General features: G+C 39.0%; 1 protein-coding gene and 1 pseudogene across 1 annotated transcript in view; both read right to left on the reverse strand.

Moving 5' to 3' along the window:
- Positions 1–20,872, reverse strand: part of ZSCAN2 (zinc finger and SCAN domain containing 2) — a 79,088-nt gene that overhangs the window by 53,176 nt on the left and 5,040 nt on the right. The window lies entirely within an intron of this gene.
- On the reverse strand, positions 15,309–16,607 carry LOC138169364 (large ribosomal subunit protein uL3 pseudogene; annotated as a pseudogene).

A 20,872-nucleotide genomic window follows, 5' to 3' on the forward strand; every position in this document is an offset into this window, starting at 1 on the left:
TTCCTTCCAAGGTGCAAGTGTCTTTTAATTTCATGACTGTAGTCACCATGTGCCATGATCTTTGAGCCCAAGAATATACAATCTGACACTGCTTCCTTTCCTTCTTCCTCTATTAGCCAGAAAGTGATGGAACTAGCTGTCAAAATCTTTGTGGTTTTTAAAATATCAATCTTCAACCAGCTTTTGCACTCTCTTCTTTCACCCTCATCAAGAGGCTTCTTAGTTCTTCTTCACTTTCAGCCATCAGAATTGTATTGTCTAAATATCTGAGATTGTTGATAATTTCTCCTGGAAACCTTAATTCTGACTTTTGATTCATCCAACCTGGCATTTTGCGTGATATACTCTATATATAAATTAAAAAGGTGACAATATATAGTCTTGTCATAATTCTTTCCCAATCTTGAACTAATCAGTTGTTTGATGTTTGGTTTTAACTGTTGCTTCTTAGCCCCCATACAGGTTCCTCAGGAGACAAGTAAGATGATCTGTCACTTCTAACTCTTTGAGGACTTGCCACATTTTGTTGTGATCTACACAGTCAAAGGTTTTAAATGTAGTCAATAAAGCCGAAGTAGATGGTTTTTTTCTGGAACTCCCTTGCTTTCTCCACAATCTAGTGAATGTTGGCAATTTGGTCTCTAGTTCCTCTGCCTCTCTGAAAACCAGTACTTCTCAATTCATACGTTGCTGAAGCCTACCTTGCAGAATCTTAATCATAACTCTGTTGGCAGGTAAAATGAGTACAATCATTTGGTAATTTGAACATTCTTTGGCATTGCCCTTCTTTAGGATTTGGATGTAAAGTGATCTTTTCCAATACAGTAACACTGTTAAATTTTCCAAAATTGGTAGCATATTGAGTACAGCACTTTAACAATATCATCTTTTATGATTTTAAATAGCTCAACTGGAATTCAGTCACCTCTGTTAGTCTTATTATTAGCAATGCTTCCTAAGGCCCACCTGACTTCATTCTCCAGGATGTCAGGATCAGTAACCACACCAATATGGTAATTAGTAATATTAAGATCTTTCTTGTATAGTTCTTCTGTATATTTTTTGCCATCTCTTCTTAATCTCTTCTACTTCTGTTAAGTTCCTATCATTTTTGTCTTTTATCATGCCCATTTTTGCATGAAATATTCCCTTGACATCTCCAATTTTCCTGAAGAGATTTTGTCTTTCCTTTTTTATTTGTTTTCTTCTATTTATTTGGATTGCCCATTTAAGAACACCTTCTTATTTCTCCTTGCTATTCTTTGTAATTCTGCTTTCAGTTGGGTATATCTTTCCCTCTCCCTTTCTTTCTTTCCTGAGCTATATATAAAGCTCCATCAGACAGCCATTTTGCTTTCTTGCTCTTCTTTTTCTTTGGGATGTTTTTGGTTGTTGCCTCCTGTACAATATTGTGAGCCTGTGTCCATAGTCCTTCAGGTACTCTCTCTACTAAATCTAATCCCTTAAATCTAGTCATCACCTTCACTTCATATTCATAAGGAATGTTATTTAGGTCATACATATATGGTCTGATGGTTTTCCTTACTTTCTTCAACTTAGGTCCGAATTTTACAAAATGAAACTCATAATTTGAGCCACAGTCACCTCCAGGTCTTGTTCTAACTGACTGTATAGGGCTTCTCCACCTTTGACTGCAAAGTATACAATCAATCTGATTTTTATATTGAACATCTGGTGATGTCCATGTGTAGAGTCACCTATTGAATTGTTGAAAAAGAGAGTTTGCTATAACCAATGAGCCATCTTGACAAATCTCTATTAGTCTCTGCCCTCCTACATTTTGTACTCCAAAACCAAACTTGCAAGTTATCCCAATTATTTTTTATTGCCAACTTTAGCATTCCAATCCCCTATGATGAATGTGACATCATTTACACTGTTACTTCCAGAAGGTATTATAGGTCTTCGTAGAAATTTAGTATCAATGTATTTACCATCAGGGCATAGACTTGTATTACTGTGATGTTAAATGGTTTGCCTTAGATTTGAACAGATTACTATTCTATCATTTTTGAGATTATAACCCAGCACTGCTTTTCTCATCCTTTTATAAACTGTGAGGGCTACTCCATTTCTTCTAAGGGCTTCTTACCCACAGTTGTATATGTAGTGATCACCTGAGTTAAATTCACCCATTCATTTCCATTTAAGATCTCTGACACCTAAGATGTTGATAGTTAATCATTCCACCTCTTGTTTGGCCATATCCAGCTTGCCTTGGTTCCTAGAACTTACATTCCAGGTTCCTGTGCAATATTGCTCTTTATAGCATCAGACTTTCTTTTCATCACCAAACACATCCACAGGTGAGCTTCGTTTTGGCTTTGGCCCAGCTGTTTCACTCTTTCTAGAGCTATTTGTAGTTGCCCTATACTCTTCCCCAGTAGAGTGTTGGACATTGCTGACCGGAGGGGCTGTAAGGTTAATGGGATAAAAGATCTTCCAGAGGGAGGGAAGAACTTGCCTTGGGGAACTTGCTTGTGGGTAGGCTTGACAGAGAGAACTTGCGATGCTGTTCCCTGGATTGGTGATGAGCATTTTATTAAACCTTGCTTTTTGGTATACTAATAGCAATGTCCCAAATAAATACTTTGGTTTTGTCTTGGAGGAGAAGGGTTTATTATATTTGGTGAACAAACCATGTTACTATGTATTCATATTCATAGCAGCTGCCATGGGTATTGCATTGGAGTTACAGGGGCTCATCTTCCAATGTCCTATCTTTCAGCATTTTAATACTGTCTGTGGGGCTTTCTTTGTAAAGGTACTGGAGTAGCTTTTTATTTCCTCCTTTAGTGGATCACCTTTTGTCAGAACTCTCTAATATGACATGTCCATCTTGGGTAACCTGCATGGCATAGCTCATAGTTTCACAGAGGTACCAAGTCCCTCTGCCACAACAAGGCAGCGATGGGGGTAAGGGCAGACCATAATACATCACCTTCTCATAAGTCAAGTCCTTTAATTTCATCACTACAATGAAAGTATTGACTGAATGGTCTCAAAGGTCCCTTCTGGCTCTAGAATTCTGTTATTTCCATAGAGTCATGCATATGGAAGTATAGTTACCTGAATATAAACACATAGAGGTAAAGCTCTAAAGGAAGTCAGGACACAGGTTTAAAGCTGACCAAGTGCAAAGGCTCATCTGAAGGTAATGTGGAATTACCTTCTTGGAATTTACTTTTTATCTTTGTGGTAAAAAGACTTTGGAATTTACCTTTGTGGAATTACTGAACTTGGAATATGAAGACATGTTGGGATCTTGCCCTGTTTACTACTATATATGTAGAGCTCTTATGTAACATAGGTAAAGTTCTTCTGCTCTCTGGACCTTTCTCACCAATAAAAAGATAGAGTTGTGTTAGATGGGTCAATTAACCAACATTTTATTAAGTGCCTTCTATGGGCCTATGTTAGGAACTATACTAGGCTCTGAGGATTGAAAGACAAGAGTGAGAAAATTCCTGCCTTGAGGTGATTTACATTCTAGTGGAAGATTCCTAAGGTCTCTTAGAGCCCTGGGATTCTGGGAGGTTCATAAAGTTGTATGCAAGAATGTTCATACAAAAACTAGGTCACAAGTCTAATATGAATAAGACTATCCTGGTCCTGAAGAAATTAGGCATATCCCGCTTCTCTAGATACATTTTTTTGCCCTTTAACTGAGGGGTCTGTGGCCAGGTGAAAGCTCAGAGTTCTGGCTGAAACAGAAAGGGAATGTTGATCCTTAAACCAGAGAAAGGAAGTATAAAATTTCTTCTTCCTGCCATCCTATAGACTTGTTTAAATAGCACTCGATGCCATAGAACTTCAGGTCCCACATTGCCACTCCAGCTAAGATAATAGAATAACTTTCTGAGAGTTCATGCCAGTCACACTGAGTGCCCATCTTATCCAATCCAATAAACATTTATTAAGAACCTACTGTGTGCCAGGCTCTATGCCAAGTGTTGGGGATACAATTAATAAAAAGGAAGACAGTGCCTGCCCTTGAGGAGATTTGCAATCTAAAGGAAGAGACAATATGCAAAAGGAAGCAAGAAAGGAGACTGGGCAACAGGACACAAGTGGGTATCCACATGGAGGAATCTTGTTTCATGCAGTTGAAACCAGACAGAGTAGCAGATGCAAAGCGGATTGAACTCAGTTCAATTTCTGCCCTTTATAAAGGAAGGCATTGGGAGGAATTCAGTTCTCTCCCCCTCTAACCTTCCAATACGAGGGGAGAAGAGGCTGAAAGAGGTGATGTTAATAAAGGCTTGAGTTATCAGCATAGTGGTAAGGCTAGGAGTGATGAGCTCATCCTAGAGAGGTGTTTCATTCCGTGGAGCTAAGACCATGTCTGTCTTACTCTGGATAAATCACTAAACTTCCTGCCCCCTGCATGATTCTAAGATTATGAATGACAGAGGAGTTGTTGAGTAGTTTCACTGGAAGTGGTCTCCATACTGAGAATTCCTTCCACTGATGAAATCATAGGCCCCTTCCATATTTTTTGCAATAGATTATTAACAACTCAAATGTAGGATTTTGTTTTTTAGCTTTACTTAATTTCTCCTGATTAGTTATGCCTCATCATTCCCGCCTGTCAAGATTATTTTAGATCTTGATTCTGTCATGTTATATATATATATTTTTTTTTCTTCCCAGCTTTGTAGTATCTACAAACATGAAAAGCCAGTTTTCTGTCTTTGTTCCAGTGACTGATAAAAGTGACCAATGGTTTCAACTGAGGCCACTGTTTTCAAGAGCCCTGTGTAACTGCACCATATGAGTTTATTGTATTTCTTCTCCAACAACTTTCCCAAACAAAGTACCAATCTAATATTTTGGATGTAAGGGCCTCTTACTTTGAAGGGGTAATTTAAAGCACTTTATAGACCCTGAGCTAGGTCATGCAAGGTATGTACTCTTTTTTGTGAGTAAATTAAGAAAATCAGAAGGAATTGGAAGAATGGTAATATAAGCTAGAGAAGTATCTTGCCTCCACATGGATTATTGTTGAAATCCTATATTGACATATGGGGTAACACTGGCCCAAAAAGCCAATAGAGGGTCTTTGGGTGAAATGATATTAAACTCCAATTTATCTAACGAGGAATAGAAGAATAGAGTATTCTGATTAATTGAATGTTCTGGTCAACTGAACATATGAGTATAACCCATAAATTTCTTCCCTTGTATTACTCCTAGCTGCGTCCCCCCCGCCCCCCGCCTAAGATTATAGGCTCTTACATACCAGGTCCAAACCTGGAGGTTGATCCATGAGGGTAATTTTCTTTCTTTGGCTGGTTTCTCCCACCTGGAGGTACTCCAGGAAAATTACTAAATATAGCTTACATGTGTTCCATTTGTTCTACTACCTAGAATGGCCTACGGGGTCCTAGCCCCTCTACAGGCACTCCAGCAAGTAACATATATGGGTAGCCTCGCCTTTATTTCACCATGCAGAAAATGCAAAGACTTCATAGGTTCTATAAATAGTCACAGTAGCATATAAAGGACTCAAATAGCCCATCAGCTCCCTTCAATATGAAACTGAACTTAGAACCACCTTCTGTGTAACCCTTGGATATGCTCCTGTATCTCCAAACACAGAGGCAGCTAAGGTGGTACAGAGCACTGGGTTGGAGCTGGGAAGACCTAGATTCAAATCTGGTCTCAGAATAGCTATGTGACCCTGGGCAAGTCACTTAAACTCTGTCTGCCCTAGTTTCCTCAACTGTAAAATGGAAGATAATTATAGCACCCTGAGGATCAAATGAAATAATAATTGTAAAATGCTTAGCACAGTGCCTAGAATATTTGTTGTTCAAAAATGTCTGACTCTTCATGACAACATGAACTTTAGCATGCCTTGCCCTTCTATCCTCCACTATCTCCCAAAGTCTGTACAAACTCATGTTCATTTCTTCTATGACACAATCTACCCATCTCATCCTCTACTGTCCCCTTCTCCTTTTGCCTTCAATCTTTTACAACATCAGCATCTTTTCCAATGAGTCCTATATTCTCATGATGAGGTCACAATATTTAAGCTTCAGCTTCAAAATTTGACCTTTCAGTGAATAATCTGAATTAATTTCTCTAAGTATTGCCTGATTTGATCTCCTTGCTGTCCAAAGGACTCTCAAAAGTTTTCTCTAGTACTCTAGTTCAAAAAATCATCTATTCTATAGTTTTCAGATTTTCTTATAGTCCAACTCTCACAGCCATACATTACCACTGGAAAAAGCATGGCTTTGACTATGTAAACCTTTGTTAGTAAGGTGATGTCTCTACTTTTTAGTATGCTGTCCATATTTTCCATAGTTTTCCTTCCAAGGTGCAAATGTCTTTCAATTTCATGGCTATAGTCACCATCTGCCATAATCTTTGAGCCCAAGAGTATACAGTCTGACACTGCTTCCATTTTTTCTCCCTCTCTTTGCCAGAGAGTGATGGGATTAATTGCCAAGATCTTAGGTTTTTTATGTTAAGCTTCAAGCTAGCTTTTATACTCTCTTCTTTCACCCTCATCAAAAGACTTCTTAGTTCTTCTTTACTTTCTGCCATAAGAGTGGTATTGTTTGCATATCTCAGATTATTGATATTTCTCCTTGAAATCTTAATTTTGACTTTTGATTCATCTAACCTCATGTTTTCATAATGTACTCTGAATATAAATTAAATAAGGTGGTAATACATAATCTTGTCATAATGCTTTCCCAGTCTTGAACCAATCAATTGTTTAATATTTTTTTTAAGCAATTGGGGTTAAGTAACTTGCTCAAGGTTACACGGCCAGGTGTTTCTGGGTGGGTGCTAAATGTCTGAGCCTGGATTTGATTCCCAGGTCATCCCGACGCTGGGGCCGGTGCTCTTACTCACTGTGCTACCTGGCCACCCCTTAATATTTGGTTTTAACTGTTCTTGGCCTACATACAGGTTCCTCAGGAGACAAGTAAGATGATCTGTCACTCACAACTCTTTGAGGACTTGTCACAGTTGTGATCCACACAAAGGCTTTAGTGTAGTCAATGAAGCAGAAGTAGATGTTTTTCTGGAACTCCCTTGCTTTCTCCATAATCTAGTGAATGTTGGCAATTTGGTCTCTAGGTCCTCTGTCTCTTTGAAAACCCATAATTCTTGGTTCATATATTGCTGAAGCCTTGCTTTCAGAATCTTAATCATTACCTTGTTGGCATGTGAAATGAGTGCAATTGCTTGGTAATTTAAACATTCTTTGGCATTGCCCTTCTTTAGGATTGGGATGTAAAGTGACCTTTTTCAATCCAGCGGCCACTGTCAAGTTTTCCAAAATTGCTAGTATATTGAGTATAGCAATTTAATAGCACCATTTTTTAGGATTTTAAATAGCTTAATTGGAAGCCTGTCACTTCTACTATCCTTATTGTTAGCAATGCTTCCTAAGGACCCATCTGACTTCATTCTCCATCATGTCAGCATCAGTACCGCACCAGTATTAAAATGATAAAAGATATGACACTGGAAGACAAACCTCTCAGGTTGGAAGGTGCCTAACACTGAACTAGGAAGAACAACTACAAATACCTCTAGTACTAATAAAGCAGCTAAACCAGAGTCAAAAGGAAGTTCTTTATATTCTTGCCACCTCTTCTTATTCTCTTCTACTTCTGTTAAGTCCCTACTATTTTTGTCATTTATCTTGCCCATTTTTGCATGAAATGTTTCTTTGACATCTCTAATTTATTTGAAGAGATCTATTGTCTCTCCCATTCTATTGTTTTATTTATTTACATTGTTCATTTAAAAACACCTTATCTCTCTTTGCTATTCTCTGGAATTCTGCTTTCAGTTGGGTGTATCTTTCCCTCTCCCTTCCTTTCTCTCCTCAGCTATTTGTAAAGCTTCATCAGACAGCCATTTTGCTTTCTTGCTCTTCTTTTTCCTTGGGATGTTTTTGGTTGTTGCCTCCTGTACAATGTTGTGAGCCTGTCCATAGTTCTTCAGGCTCCCTCCCTACCAGATCTAATCCCTTAAATCTATTCATAACCTCCACTTCATATTCATAAGGAATGTTATTTTAGGTCATACCTATGTGGTCTGATGGTTTTCCCTACTTTCTTCAATTTAAGTCTGAATTTTGCAAAAAATAAAAAAAGCTAATGATTTGAGCCACAGTCACCTCCAGGTCTTGTTCTAAGTGACTGTTATAGGTCTTTTCCACCTCTGGCTACAAAGTATATAATCAATCTGATTTTGATATTGAACATCTGGTGATGTCCATGTATAAAGTCACCTTTTGGATTATTAAAGAAGTGTTTAGGGGTGGATAGGTGGCTCAGTGAATAGAACACCGGCCCTGGATTCAGGAAGACCCGAGTTCAAGTCCAGCCTCAGACAAAAAAAAAAAAACCAAGCCTAGCCACGTGACCTTGGGCAAGTCACTTAACCCCAATTGCCCTGCCTTCCCCATCCAAAAAAATAAAAAAGAAGCGTTTGACGACTCTGAGTACAGATGGAAGCATCCTATTTTCTCTCCTTTTCTTTTGTTGCTTTGTTTCTTTCTTGTGGTTCCTCCTCTTAGTTCTAATTGATCTTTACATCATGACTAATGTGAAAATGTTTGATATGAATGTATAAATAGAGCCTATATCAGATTGCATGCCATCTTGGGGAGGGAGAAGGAGAAAGAATGGGAAAAAATTTAAAACTCAAAATCTTGGAAATTAATGTGGAAAACTAAAAATAAATAAATTAATTACATTAAAAAAATATGTTTGGTATGACCAGTGAGTCATCTTGACAAAGTTCTAATAGGGTCTGCCTTCCTTCATTTTGTATTCCAAGGTCAACCTTGCTCATTATCCTAATTATTTTTAGTTGCCCACTTTAGCATTTCAATCCCCTAAAATGAATGTGACATCCTTTTTGCTGTTGTTTCTAGAAGGTGTTATAGGTCTTCATAGAATTGAGCAACTTTGACCTCTTCAGCATCAGTGGTTGGAGCATAGACTTGTATTACTCTGATGTTAAATGGTTTGCCTTGGATTTGAACAGATTGTCATTTTTGAAATTATAGCCCAGCACTGCTTTTCTCACTCTTTTATTGACTATGAGGACTACTACATTTTTTCTAAGGGATTCTCACCCACAGTGATAGATGTAGTGACCATCTGAATTAATTTCACCCATTCCCTTCCATTTAAGGTCACTGACGCCCACGATGTTGATGTTTAATCTTCCCATTTCTTGTTTGGCCACATCTGGCTTATCTTGGTTCCTGGATCTTACATTCCAAATTCTTACGCAATATTGCTCTTCATAGCATCAGACTTTCCTTTCATCACCAGATACATCCAAAGCTGAGCTTTGTTTTGGCTTTTGCCCAGTTGCTCCATTCGTACTGGAGGTATATGTACTTGTCGTCCACTTTCTCCAGTAGTACAGTGGATATCTCCTGACCTCAGGGATTCATCTTTGGGTGTCATATCTTTTATTATTTTAATACTGTCTGTGAGGTTTTCTTAGCAAAGATACTGGAGTGATTTGCCATTTCCTTCTTCAATGGATCATCTTTTGTCAGAACTTTCTAATATGACCTGTCCATTTGTGTAAAGCATAGCTCACTATGATAAGACAGTGATCCAGGCATATAGTGGGTGCTTAATAAATGCTTGTTTTCTTCCCAAAATTATCACAACATTCTACATATTCCTTCCCAGTCTCATGGTGTTATCCTTTGACATAGATTGCCCCCAGAGGGTAGACATACTTTGAGGCTGCTGAATAAACTATTATTTTTCCAGAATTATCAACACATATATGCAAAGTGAAAGGTCAGTGCAGTCTGGACTTTGGGACCCAATAAGTGGGACTGCAAGGCTTTTGCCCACAGGGCGAGAAGCCCACTGAGACACCAGCACAGCCAGCCGATGCCATGTTGCAGCTTCAGCTCCTGGCCTGCAGAGTGTAGGAGGACCAAGTGACCAGTCTGAGGGGTATTCACTCTTGCTTTAACCTGCTTGGATCTGGATTGCAGTCACTGATAGGACTTTGACAACAGAAGCATGGTTTTGTATATTTTCTGAGCCTTCCTTGTGTTCTGCTGCCTTTGAATGTCAAGTTACTGATACACAGCTCATAGATACATAACCTCCCCCAGGGTAAGGGTGGGGGGTGGGGTGGGGTGAGAAGAGTATTAATGTCTAGATTCTGGTTCTCAGAGCCATTACCAGGGCTGGACAATTGGGGCTTTGCCCTAGGCACAAGAATTTAGAGGGCTGCCTTTTTCTCTTACTGCTGATGGTTCCAGATAATTGAGTTACTGGCATCAAATATAAAAGCAGCTAGACTGTCTAGGGTACTGTACTATTTCCTGAACCAGTTGTTTAACACAGGCAATGCTTCCTTCTTTTTGGCCTTAATTTCTTCTGTTCTGAATACTCTTAATTTTATTTTCTTTCACTCTTCTGTTCCAGCAGCACATTTAAAAATGCATTCCCATTTATTAAAAAAAAACCCAACCCTCGTAGCAAAGTGTTTTTGAAGTAAAATTTAGGTTATAAATTATCTGTCATGGCACAAACAGGACCACACTCTGATTAGCAGGTAGGTTGCTCAAAGTTTATTTATCTCAGTTGTACAACTGGGGAATTTGGACAGAATTCTAAAGCAGTAATGAATACTGGTTACATCTATGCAATCATAGATTTAGACAACTACTTCTTAGATGGCAATTGAGAACTTTAGTGATATCAAAAGTGGGGGAGGGGGAATTTAGCACTCATATCATAGGGTATACAGTTATTGATGTCTGGGAGATAGGGTCCCATGCTTGAAAGGCAACATCTCTGGGGAAACAAGGGAAAGAGACAATTGGTGAGCTTGGATCACTGAGAAAACCATAGGTTTCTTTTTCCTTAGCTTAAAATAAATCAGAACTTTCTTTTTTCTATCACAGGAAATATTTGTGCTTTGAGTTAGACTATGGTCATCATACATAACATAAAATAGAAAAATAAATGGGAAAGCAGGTAAGGCAGATTTTAAGTAAAAGAGAAGAATTCTCTTTTCCTACAACACATTTACATTGCCAGTAACTTTTCTCATGATTCTGCATCAAAGTTTATTGTTCCATTTGCCTTAGTAGTTATGCCTTAGCAAGTGAATTGGCCAAGAGATGAGAAACATATAAGATATAGAAACCTTAAGCTTTGTTTGCCATAGCTTCTAGCATGCCTGAGGAGGGCACATTTGCAAGAACTATTCCCTCTGTGTTAACTGAAAAAAAAATTTAGCATCAAATAAGGATCTGCTATCCAATAAACAGAGAGATTTAATTTAATATATAAGGCCAACAGTCATTCCCCACTGGATAGTCAAAAAATATTTAAGGTTCTCAAAAAAAATTGCAAACTATTAACAACCATATGAAACACTACTCTAAATCACTAATAATAAGAAAGATACAAATCATAGTAATATTGAAGTTTTACCTCATGCCCAGAAAATTAGCAAAGATGATAAAATTTGTAAATAGTCAATTTTGGAGGAACTTTGGAAAGATAGGCACATTAATATGCTCTTGGTGGAGCTGTGAATTGAGTCTGATCATTCTGGAAAATTATTTGAAATTTGCTAGAAGAATGACTAAAATATCATACCCTTTGACCCAGTGATTCCACTACTAGGAATACATATTGAAGAGGTAAAAGGCAAGAATGAAAGTCTTATATACCTCCCAAATACTCATAGAATAATAGCACTTCTTATAGTAGCAAAGAACTGAAATCAAAGTAGATGCCCATTGATTGGGGAATGGCTATACAAATTATGGGGTATGGGTGTAGGTAGGGTAATATTACTGTAAGAAACAATGAATGTGATTCATATGAGCAAGGGAAAAATTTTAGGAGACAGTGTGACGCAATGGAAATAGAGATGGATTTTGAGACAAAGGATCTGGGTTCAAATCCCAGTTCTGCTACTTGTGATCTGTGTGACCTTGAACGAATCACTTAATCTCTCTGGGCCTCAGTTCTCTTGTTTGTAAAATGAGGGGGGTGGATGAGATGCCTTCTAATGTTTTTTCCAATTCTAAATCTTATGTTCCTATGAATTGATGCAGAGTGAAGTAAGAAGAACCAATATGCATGACTATAACAATATAAAAGGAAAGAACAGCAAAAGCAAAATCTAAAACCCTGGATATTATATAATTTTAATGACCAAGCCTGACCCCAGAGAAAAGATGAGAAAATATATCTCATTCCCTTCTTTGCAGAGTTTGGGGAGAGGAGATACTATGGATGTGGAACATTGCATATAGTGTCAAATTCCTTTGGTTTGTTGTTTAATTTTGCTGAACTTTTTAAAAAATTCATTGTTACTTGGGATAGCTCTCTGGGGAGGGGGTGGGGAAGAAGGATATATTTGGAAATGAATGTTGGTTCATTGTTATTCTTCATTCTCAAAGAGGACCAAAATGACATCCCTATGTTGGAGTCAAGGTACAGTGTGTCTGACTGTGGCTGATCAGACTGATAGAGCTTGAAAGGCTCTACCATAGGTCAGGTACAGATAGATCACATGAACATTTGGAGTGGAGATGTCTCTAGTGCAGCTCACATTTCTTTTGAGCTATTGCAATCCTGCTTTGCTCATAAAACATGGTATCTTCTTTGATGTGAGCATGCTATGCAAGGTGGTCCTTTGCCAATGTCTGCCATGTCATGCAATCTATTCCAAAGTTCTTCAGAGACATCTTGAGAGCGTCCTTGTATGGCTTCTTCTGACCTCCATGTAAGTGCTTCCCTTGAATGAATTCTCCATGAAATAGTCTTGTAAACAAACACATGTTTGACATTCAAAGAAACTGGTCAGCCCATTGGAGTTTAGCTCTCTGCAGTACAGTCTGAATGCTCTGTAGTTTAGTTCAGGCCAGGTGATCTTCAGAATCTTCCTAAGACAAATCCAGTGTAAATAATTCGGTTTCCTGGCATGGTGCTGGTGGACTGTCCAGGTTTTACAGGCATATAACAATGAGGTCAGCACAATGGCTCTGCAGATCTTCAGTTTGGTAGGCAGTCTAATACCTCTTCTCTCCCACACTTTCTTTTGGATCCTTCTAAACACTTAACTAGCTCTGGCAATGTGTTTACCTCACCATCTGTGTGTAGATCCCAGGAAAGTATATTGCCAAGGTAAGTGAACTTGTCCACAGCATTAAATATTTCTCCATTTGCTGTAACTGATGGTTCCATATATATATATATAGGGTGTGGTGTTGGCTGGTGGAGCACCTGTGTTTTCTTGGTGTTGTTAGATCATAATTAGCACAAGCAGCAGAGAATCAATCCATACTCTTGCATCTTGGCCTCAGAGACTACACTGAGTGCACAATCATCTGTGAATAAAGAATCATGCACCAGTTCTCCCTCCACTTTAGTCTTGGCTTGTAGCCTTTTCGAGTTAAATCATTTATCATCAGTGCAGTAGCTTACCTTGATGCCATTTTCCTCCTTGTTGAAGGCAGTTGACAACACTGCTGAAAACATCGTGCTAAAAAGCATGGGACTGGGGTGGCTAGGTGGTGCAGTGAACAGAGCACTGGCCCTGGAGTGAGGAGGACCTGAGTTCAAATCCGGACTCAGACATTTAACACAAAAAGTAGCCATGTGACCTTGGGCAAGTCACTTAACCCCAAATGCCCTCCAAAAAGCAAAAAAAAAAAACCAAACACCAAAACGTGGGAGCAAGCACTTCACTCCATTTGTGATTGGGAAAGTGAAAGAGCACGTAAGGGTGCCATCATGAAAATCACATCCAATACTGATGAACTTCTCTAGGCACCCAAATTTTATCATAATTTTCCACAAGCCTTCATGACTGACAGTAACAAAAGGGCCTTGGTCAGATCAAGGAATGTTGTGTACAGACTTCTGTTCTGTTCTTGGCATTTCTCCTGAAGATTTCAAGCAGCAAATATCATGTTGACTGTTCCTTGGCCCTTTCTGAAGTCACACTGGCTGTCAGGTAGATGGCCCTCTTCAAGGGGGAGGATCAACCTATTAAGTAGAACTCTGGCAAGAATCTGGCCAGCAATGACTAAGAGAGTGACCTTCCTGTGATCGTCACATGACTTAGCTATTTCCTTTACCTTTATAGAGATGGGCAATGAATGTGATATAAAATATGTAAAAACAAAAGATATCAATAATTTAAAAATAGCAGTTCTCCTATTCACAAAACTACCAAAACAAAACAAGTACAAGGAATGATTTCCAGTACAGTTTCAAAAGCTTCAGCATTGGCAACTTGCTCAAAAAAAAAAAAAAGGGCAGCCAGATGGTGCAGTGAATAGAGCACCGGCCCTGGAGTCAGGAGTACCTGAGTTCAAATTTGACCTCAGACGATTGACACACTTACTAGCCTTGTGACTTTGGGCAAGTTTTTAACTTTTTCTAAATTTTCTTCCCTTTCTTTTTTTCTTTTTTTTTCTTTTTGGCAACATGACTAATATAAAAATGTTTTTTGCATGACTTCACATATAGAATGGGTATCACATTGTCTTCCTAATGGATGGTGGAGGGGCCAGAGGGAGAAAGAAAATTTAGAACTAAAAATTTAAAAAATTAAAAATTATAAATGTAAAAAATCCAATAAGATAAGATCCCAGTGCCTTCCAGTACCCCAGGTAAATTCTTCTCCATCTCTAGCAGGGTCTCCCCATGCTGTCTCCATGCCTGGCCTTATAGTCTTGCCCCAGGTTCATCTCCATTTTACTCTTCTTTGTGTCAGATGCCAGGATTCCTAGTAATCATGACTTTGCATAATTAAAAAAATAAATTTGGCATATTCCATACATAAAAATAGACATATTATCCATTTTCTTGTGTTAATTTGCTACTTCAGTTCATTTCTTACCATAGAAGTGGCCAAAATGCCACTTAGAGAAAGCAAAATCCATTTTGGTAAGTGACTGAGTAATTGATCCCCTTGGTGTTAAGGTAATGTTTCTCTATCTTTTCATTGAAAGCTATTTGACATTTGTGTGTTTAGGCTGCCTCATGGATGGCATTTTCTATGAGCAGGGGAAAAGGTGGAGGTCTAAAGATTGTCAAGATTGTTTGTGTTTCGAGAACCATATAACTTGCTGCCTCAGGTAAGTTCCAGGCCACCAGAACTACTTTGAGCAGAGTGATCTCAGTTATTGACAATAACCTTCTCTCTGCTTTTATGGCAAAATAATAAAAGAAGTCAAGTTCAATGAATATTCTTTCATCGACAATTTTCCTGTGAGCCAATTATAGCTCACATTTCTTTTTTTTTTTTTTTGAATTTTGAAAATTTTATTGTGAATCCACCAGCTCCACATTGATCTGCAAAAATTAGGCAGCTTCTTCTTTCACGACACGGTCTTTTTTGAGTGGTCCCATGAAAGCTTTCTTCTCCTCCACGGTCTGGAAGCGACCGTGACCAAATTTGGAGGTGGTGTCGATGAACTTCAGGTCGATCTTCTCCAGGGCACGACGTTTGGTCTGTACCAGCAGAGACTTCCGCAGGGTGAGGACACGCTTCTTGGTCCCAACGACACAGCCTTTCAGCATGACAAAGTCATTGGTCACTTCACCATAGTGGACGAAGCCTCCCAGAGGGTTAATGCTCTTGTCAGACAGATCGTAATCGGTGGACGCATTGTTTTTGATCAGCTTGCCATCCTTGATCTGGTAGCCCTGGCCGATCTTGTAGATCTTCTTGTTGATCTCGGTGCGATGGTGGTAGCCCTTCTGACCAGCTCGAGCCACAGAGAAGGCCACGCAGGCAGGATGCCAAGCTCCAATGCACGCCACCTTACGCAGGCCTCGGTGGGTTTTTCGGGGCAGTTTCTTTGTGTGCCAGCGGCTGGTGACACCTTTGTAGCCCTTCCCCTTGGTCACTCCAATGACGTCAATCATCTCGTCCTGCCCAAACACGGTGGACATGGGCACCTGCTGTTCCAGCTTCTCCCAGGCCCAGTCCAGCTTCTCAGCCACACTGCCGCCATTCACCTGGATCTCCATCAGGTGGGACTTCTTCTGCCTCAGAGGCAGCAGGCGCATCTGGGTGTGGGCAATGACGCGGATCACCTGGCAGTACTTCTTCATGCTGCTGAAGTCTTTCTCCAGCTGCTTTTTGCCATCATCGTCCTGCCACTTCTTGCAGTACTTGGTGAAGGCCTTCTTCTTGGACTTATGCCAGTTCTTATAGAACCGCCTCTTACACTCATCACTGATGTGCTCAGCAAAGATGGTTTTGAAGCTACGCAGGCCCCGGGGGGTCTGCACGTAGCCCACGATGCCTACAATGACCATGGGGGGCGTCTCCACAATGGTGACGGCCTCCACCACTTCCTTCGTGTTGACCTTCGAGCCAGGCCTGTCCACCTCCCGCACGATGTGGGTCATGCCGGCCTTATAGCCCAGGAAGGCTGTCAGGTGGATGGGCTTGGTGGGGTCATCTTTGGGGAAGCTCTTCACCTTTCCCTGGTTCCTGCTGCTTCTCTTTCGAGGCAGGAAGCCCAGAGACCCATGCCTGGGAGCCGAGAACTTCCTGTGGGACATGCTGCCACCACTGCACCTGCGCCTGCCACGGAGGCGGGTTGGAAGAGCTATAGCTCACATTTCTATCACACTTTAACTCTGAGTCTCAGAGAGGTCAACTAGCTTGCCTGGGGTCACATAGTAAACAGAGACAGAACTAGAACTCAGGACTTCTTATTCTAAGTACTATGCTATTTTCACCACACCATGCTGCCTCCCTGGGGTAGTCATGTGTGCACTAGCCACTGTGATAATTAATAGTAGCAAATATAGAATCCTAGGCTGATTTCCTCCTGGTACCGGACATGTTTCTTGTCTGCCTTCCTGGTATTTTCTTTTCTTTAAAAAAAAATATATTTTTCCTCAATTATATGTAAAAACAATTTTCAACATTAATTAAAAAATTTTTTTGAGCTCCAGATTTTCTCCCTCCCTCCCTCTCTCACTTCTCCCCTCCCTGAGAAAATAAACAATTTGATATATTTCCTGGTATTTTCTTCCTTTTTTTCCCAAATGCTTTATTAACTTCTGATTTACATAATGTATTTCCTCCAGATTTTAAGTTACAAATTTTCTCCCCGTTTTTCCCCTACCCACTGCCCCAAAATAGCAGTCCCACAGGATATCCCCTCCTCCAATCTGCTCTCTCCCATATTTTCTCCCATGCCCCCTTCAACTTTTCCACTAGGGCATGGTGGATCTCTATGCCCCAGTGCCTGTATATCTTATTTCCCAATTACATGTAAAATAGTATTGATAACAGTATATATATATATATATTTAAACATTTGATTTTAAAACTTTGAATTCCAGATTCATTCCCTTCCTCCCTTGTCACCCACCCTTACTGGGAAGATAAGCAGTTCAGTATAGGTTGTACATGTGTGGCTAATGCAAAACAATAACATAGTAGATATATTGTAAAAGACTGACTATATTTCCCTCCCTCCTATTCCACCTCCCACTTGTTCTATTCTCTGCTTCGACCCTGTCCCTTTTCAAAAGTGTGTGCTTCCAACTTCCCTCCCCCGCAACCTGTCCTCCCTTCCATCATTCCCCCTCTCATCCCCTTCCCCCCCTACTCTCCTTTAGGGTGAGATACCCTATTTAGTGTGTATTTCATTCCCTCCCCAAGCCAAATTCAATGAGAATAAGGTTGACCCATTCCCTTTTGCCTTCCTATTCTTCCCCTCCATTGTAACCATTTTCCCTTGCCTCTTCTATATGACATAGTTTACCCCATTCTGTCTCTCCCCATCTCCTCTCATTATATTTCTCTCTCACCTCTTAATTTCACCTTTTAAATATCATCCCTTCCTATTAAATTGGTCCTGTGCCCTCTATCTATGTATACCTGTAAACATATATACACACATTCACATATGTATTCATATGCCAGTATACCCTTCAATATAGACATATATATATGTATATATATATATATATTTCTATTCCCTTCAACTATTTTCATACTGACAAAAGTTTCATCAGTTACAATTATTGTTTTTCCTTGTAGGAATGTTAATAGTTCAACTTTGATAAGTTCCTTATGATTTCTTTTCCCTCTTTACCTTCTCATGCTTCTCTTGCTTCTTGTATCTGAATGTCAAATTTTCTATTCAACTCTGGTTTTTTTTTCATCAAGAATGCTTGAAAGTCCTCTATTCCACTGAATGACCATATTTTCCCCTGAAACATGATACTCAGTTTTTCTGGGTAGGTGATTCCTGGTTTTAATCCCAGCTCCTTTGACCTCCGAATATCATATTCCAAGTCCTTCGATCCCTCAGTGTGGAAGCTGCCAGGCCCTGAGTTATCCTGATTGTGTTTCCACAATATTCAAATTGTTTCTTCCTGGCTGCTTGTAATATTCTCTCCTTAATCTGGGAATTTCAGAACCTGGCTATAATATTCCTAGGAGTTTTCTTTTTGGCATCTTTTTCAGGAGGTGATCGGTGGATTCTTTCAACCTCTATTTTGCCCTCTGGTTCTAAAACATCAGGGCAGTTTTCTTTGAGAACTTCCTGGAGGATTATTTCTAGGTTCTTACTTTGATCATGGCTTTCAGGTAGTTAAATAATTTTTAAATTATCTCTCCTGGATCTATTTTCCAGGTCAGTGGTTTTTCCCATGAGATATTTCACATTGGGAGAAGTTTCAAATTCTTCTAGCATCTAAAGGTCATCATAGATTAAAAAGAGAGGCTATGATTCTGGGCTCTATATGTGGGGAAAATGTTGGAATGAGAGGAAGTAGCTCTATTCTCCATCTTACCTTCCACTGATACTTTCAAAAGTTCCAATTCAGTTCAGTCATGCTCTGGTTTTGCCTCTCTGGATATTGGTCAATCTTGCACCCTCATTTCCTTGGCCCCGTCTACACTCAAGGTCTCTGCCATTGTCATCATAGCTCTCTAGGATCTGTTCACGCTCATCTGCTACTGCATCTCTCTCAGTCATAGCTGGTAACCAATGGTGACTGCAAGTAATCAGTAATGGCTACCTATCGCATTAGTAGCATGGAAAGCATAGTTAGGAATAGTCTCTTGCCATGGTGAAACTTGTGGCCAAATAAAGGGGAAGAGCTGAATTGTGTAATCATATGCAAAATCTCTTATCTCCTTCTTACATAGCTCCATATTAGTCTTGAAACTATGCTTGGCTAGTCCTACTTTTGATGTCCCATGGACTGTTTCCCTTGCAGCCTTTGGGGACCCTCAAACTATCAGAGAGATAAAAGGCATCACAACTTCTACATATAAAGCTAGATAGTCCTGGATAAGTAACAACTTTTCAATATCTATTTCAATATCAATTTCATGTATAAAATGAATCAATTAATCAGTATTTATTAAGCACTTTTTATATGCCATTCCCTGTGCTAGTAATTGAAGATATAAAGACAAAAAATGGAAAATCTTTGCCCTCAAAGAACTTAAAATCTTGCCAGATAGGAATGGAAAAGCATAATAAGGAATATTACATGTAATAAAAAAGGCTGACCTCTAATATGAATTATAACAAGGATTATAAGGAGATGTGATTAACCCCAGTCTCCTGCATCTGAGTTTTTCACAGATTGGTTTTCTTTGGAGACATTTATAATAATTCCAGGAGAATTAAAAATAAGAGGATCCAGAAGTGATTTTTAAACTTTTTGGTCTCAGGGTCCCTTCATACCTTTAAAATTATTGAGGATACCATAGAACTTTTGTTTGTGTGGGTTATATCCATTAATATTTACCATATTGGAAATCAAAGTGGCTAAATTTTTTAAATATATATTTAATTCATTTTTAAAAACAAAGATAAACAGAGTGGCTAATATGACAAAAAAAGAGAAAATACTGGATGTTGGAGGGGATGTGGGAAAACTGGGACACTAATGCCTTGTTGGTGGAGTTGTGAACTGCTCCAACCATTCTGGAGAGCAATTTGGAACTATGCCCAAAAGGCTATAAAATTGTGGATACCCTTTGACCTAGCAATACCACTACTAGGTTTAGATCTCAAAAAATCCATAAAAAAGGGAAAATAGCATATTTGTACAAAAATGTTTATAGTAGCTTCTTTTTTGGTAGTTAAGAATTGAACATCAGAGGGATGCCCATCAACTGGGGAATGGCTAAACAAACTATGATTGTAATGGAATGTTATTGTGCTATGAGAAATGACAAACAGGATGAATTCAGCAAAACCTGTAAAGACTTTCATGAACTGATGCATAGTGAAGTGAGAAGAACCAAGGGAATGTTATACACAGTAACAGCAATATTATTTGATGAAGAACTGTGAATGACTTAGCTATTCTCAGCAATAAAATGATCCAAAACAATCCCAAAGGACTAATAATGAAGATAGATACTATCTGCCTCCAGAGAAAGAACTGATATTTTTTAATACAGACTGAAACATGCTATTTTCACTTTCTTTTTTTCTTTTATTTGAGTCTTCTTGTAAAAAATGACTAATATGGAAGTGTTTTACATAACTGCACATGTATAACCTATATCTGATTGCTTACCATCTCAGGGAGGTGGAAGGGGAGGGAGGGATAGAATTTGGAACTCAAAACTTTAAATAAAAATGATAAAAAAATTTAACAACCCAACAATGATAAACCCATTATAAGTTAACATATAGAACATATTTTATGGAAATAACTATTTTCCAAAACAAATTTCCAAAACAAAAAATTAATGAGTAGTGGCATTATTTTGCATATTTTTGTAGCTCTCTTTAATATCTAGCTTGGCAGAAAATAGCTAGATTCTTCTATCTGCTTCCCCATTGAATCTATTG

The sequence above is a fragment of the Petaurus breviceps genome, unplaced genomic scaffold (genome assembly GCF_028583685.1).
Source record: "Petaurus breviceps papuanus isolate PSGF00001 unplaced genomic scaffold, PetGlider_PUasm1.0 37, whole genome shotgun sequence".
NCBI classification, from domain to species: domain Eukaryota; kingdom Metazoa; phylum Chordata; class Mammalia; order Diprotodontia; family Petauridae; genus Petaurus; species Petaurus breviceps.